Source organism: Lathyrus oleraceus, chromosome 6 (genome assembly GCF_024323335.1).
Source record: "Lathyrus oleraceus cultivar Zhongwan6 chromosome 6, CAAS_Psat_ZW6_1.0, whole genome shotgun sequence".
In the NCBI taxonomy this organism is placed as follows: Eukaryota; Viridiplantae; Streptophyta; class Magnoliopsida; order Fabales; family Fabaceae; genus Lathyrus; species Lathyrus oleraceus.
The window spans coordinates 386,399,271-386,403,177 of NC_066584.1; the positions used below are offsets into that span (position 1 = coordinate 386,399,271).

The 3,907-nt window shown below is 38.1% G+C and overlaps 1 non-coding gene across 1 annotated transcript; it reads left to right on the forward strand.

Annotated features, from left to right (window-relative positions):
- The first annotated feature begins 1,400 nt into the window (after positions 1 to 1,400).
- LOC127099693 (small nucleolar RNA R71) lies at positions 1,401 to 1,507 on the forward strand. The gene has a single exon (XR_007794169.1). It is a non-coding gene; the product is annotated as a small nucleolar RNA R71 (small nucleolar RNA).
- The last annotated feature ends 2,400 nt before the right edge of the window (positions 1,508 to 3,907 follow it).

The window sequence follows — 3,907 nt, forward strand, 5'->3', positions numbered from 1 at the left end:
CAAATCTATCGGCTAATTGAAGTGACATCTTAGTAGGTTGTAGTTCTCCTAAGTTTAACCTCTCCCAAACTGCTAAAGGCATTAAGCTCACACTAGCTCCTAAGTCTAGAAATAATTTTTTAATGACATGACTTCCCAAAACACAAGGAATGGAGAAATTTCCAGGATCTTTATCTTTTTGGCTAACTTATTCTCTGAAATAGAATTGCATTCCAAGGGCTTCAGATCGTCGAGTCTACGTTTGTTGGTAAGGATGTCTTTGAGAAACTTTGCATATGAAGGTATTTGGGTGATGGCTTCTGTGGAAGGGATTTCTATGTGAAGTTTTTCTATAACCTTAATGAATTTCTGATACTGGTTATTGATCTGGGTTTATTTTAGTCTTTGCGGATATGGTATTGGTGGTTTATATGGCGGGGGTGGTACATAAGTTTTGTCTTTAGGTTCTTCTCTTTTTTCTTGACCTTCCTGTTTTTTCAGATTCCTCTGGTTCCTTCACTTCGTCCTTGGGTTCGGTATATTCCTTAGAAGTTTCGGGTTCACTCAATCTTGGGTTAAATGGCTCATCATAATCGGCCCCACTTCACAAGGTAATGGCATTGGCTTGTCCTCTCGGATTCTGTTGAGGTTGTCCAAGGAACTGTCCTCCAGGTGTAGTCTGGGGGGCTTGGTTTAAGGCTACCAGAGAGATCTGGGTTTCAAGCATCTTAGTGTGAGTAACTATTTGGTCAACCTTGGTTCCTAACTGGGCAATGAGTTCGTTAATGTGAATGTTCTGGTTCATGAACTCTTTGTTTTGTTGGGTTTGAGCAGTGATAAAATTTTCCACAATTTTCTCAAGGCTCGTCTTCGGTGGCACAGGTAGCATAGGTTTATTTGGTCTTGGGGCTTGGTAACCTGGTTGTCTCGGAGGTGTAGTATTTTGGATAGGGTTATTGTTCTTATAAGAGAAGTTCGGGTGATTCCTCCATCCAGGGTTATAGGTATTCGAATATGGGTTCCCTTGGGTGTAGTTCACTTGCTCAGAGTTGGTTTCGTTTAGGAGACTGCATTCTGCAGATTGGTGTCCTTTGGTTCCACATATCTCACAATCCGATGAAACTGCAACTGCAGTATTCAGGTTTATGCACATATGCTCTACCTTGAGGGCTAACGCGTCCATTTTAGGTTGCATCATGTCTATAGAGCTTAACTCATGTACTCCTCCTTGGTCTTCCTTCTTCTCAACTATCGCTCGTTCAACTCCCCATGATTGATGGTTTTGAGCCATATCTTTGATGAGGGCACTAGCTTCAGGGTAAGGTTTGTTCATCAGTGCGCCGCCTGCGGCAGCGTCGACGGTCATCTTAGTGTTATAATGAAGTCCATTATGAAAGGTCTGAATGATTGACCAATTTTCTAAACCATGATGTGGGTATGCTCTTAACAACTCTTTATATCTCTCCCAAGCTTCGAACAACGATTCTCCTTGATTCTGGGTAAATCTGGTTATTTGGTTTCGAAGAACGACGGTCTTACTTGGGGGAAAGTATCTAGCAAGGAATACTTTTCTAAGGTTTTCCCAAGTTGTTATGGAATTGGGTGGAAGGGAATCTAACCATGATAGGGCTTTATCTCTGAGGGAGAAAGGGAATAATCTTAAACGGATTGCCTCAGGAAAAGCTCCATTGGTTTTAAAAGTGTCTGCTAATTGGAGAAAGATTTTTAAATGTTGGTTTGGGTTCTTAGTAGCAAGACCTGTGAATTGTCTTTGTTGCACTAGTTGCAACAGGGAGGGTTTAAGTTCGAAATTGTTAGCTGGGATGGTTGGGTTTACTATACTAGAACTAGGTTCTTCGTTGGATGGTTGGACGAAATCCTTAAGAGGTCTTTGGTTTTGATCTTCGGCCATAGCTCTCCTAATTCTATTGTAAAATAAACGTGCGCGAGCGTAACGTTTAGGTTCCGCCAGAGGATCTACTAAGCTTCCGGTGTTGCGAGTCCTTCGTATTGACCAACAGGTAACAACCTAAGTCTAAACGATATAACAACGGGGTACGAAATTTGACGAAATTGGTCCCTGGCAACGGCGCCAAAAACTTGATGCGGGTTTTTCGCAAGTGTACGAATGCGTCAGAGTAATATAAAATATTGTCGAATCCACAGAGACCAAGTGTCAATCTATCGTTATCTATTGTTATGGTGTTTATCTAAGGTAATCGAAATAGGGTTTTTAAGAGTGCACAATCAAAAATAAAGTATTAAATTAAATTCAATTAATAAAGACAGGTTCAAATGTAATTCACATAATCAATTAATAATCCAAGTACTTGCTAATAGAATTACTTATGGGCAGTGTTTCCTACTTTGAAAAGAACCAATTTAATGGGAATTGTCACTTTCACGTATTCAGAACCGAGTTGTACTCCCTAATCAAACCCTCTTATTGTCACTTATAAAATGGCGCGCATTGCGTTAGAGTAGTAAACCTATTTTTAAGAAATATAGTGTCTTGACTAAGTTGAAAATTATTTTGACCTGGATTTCTTAACCAAAAGAGGTTCTCACGAACCAGACTCTAAACTTATAAACGCGTCCGAAAATAGTTTTAAAATCACTTTTCTTTTTAAGTTAAAAACTCCTAATGAACTAAACAAAGTGCTTTCGTTGTATTTGAAATAGTTAAAAACAACTAAGTTTAAATAGACGTCGGACGACTTTCGTCTTACCCAACGGAAATTAAGTGCGGGAAAACTTAAGTTTAAAGTCAAAATAGCCCTTAAGTGTTTCTACGAACAATTGTATGGATTATCGGTTCAATTACGATCCTTGCATTCTAACCTTTATAGGTTTAGCAAGACATGGTAAAGTAAAAATGCATTTTGATTTTTATAAAAAAAAAACGGATAAATAAAAGACTATTAAAAAGAAAGTAATAAGTGCGAGTGCAGGAAAGTAAATAAAAGTAGTACGGGTGCAGGAAAGTAAATAAAAGTAGTGCGGTGCGAGAAATAAAGGAAAGTAGTGCAGTGCGAGTGCGGGAAAGTAAACAAAATAAAGGCAGTGCGGGAAAGTAAACAAAGTAAAGGCAGTGCGGGAAAGTAAACAATGTAAAGGCAGTGCGGGAAAGTAAACAAAGTAAAGGCAGTGCGGGAAAGTAAACAAAGTAGAGACAGTGCGGGAAAGTAAAGTAGACAAAAGTAAAGCAATAAAACCTGCTCCAATCAGAGGGTCAAATAAAGTGCGAAACAGAAATAAAAAGGGCGGCAGGATTAACTTCCTTCCAAAGTGCTCTAAACTCGATTACAGACTCGATTACACAGTGTGGCAACACTCCGATGTGAAGCGATTACCACTTTTACAAAATACTGATATATGCCTAGTTGTAACTAAGTTTGGATGCCTAAACAAGTGAAATCAAGGCTCTATTTATAGGCAAGAAAAACAAGGAGATTACAAGGATGCCCCTAAGTTTAAAATTGGGAGGGAAACATTTTTGTTCTTGTGGCGCCCGCCATAGGAGTAAAGTGCAGCGCCCAAGAGGAGATCGTGGGAGGCGTGGCAGTTGAGGAAAGGTTGAGATTGGTACACGTCATGGCTGGAGCCATGGCGCCAGCCACAAGTGTAAAATGCTGATTTTTTTGGCTTTTTAGCTCATTTTCGCTCCGTTTCTCGATCGGGCTCCGATTAGACTAGAAACCTAAAATGCATGCGAAATCGGAGTCGAAAATACGGTGAATTTCAGTGTCATCATGTATATATATATATATATATATATATATATATATATATATATATATTATAATATATATATATATATATATATATATATATATATATATATATAATATATATATATATATATATATATATAATTATATAATTATATATATATATATATATATATATATACATCTCTATTGTGAAT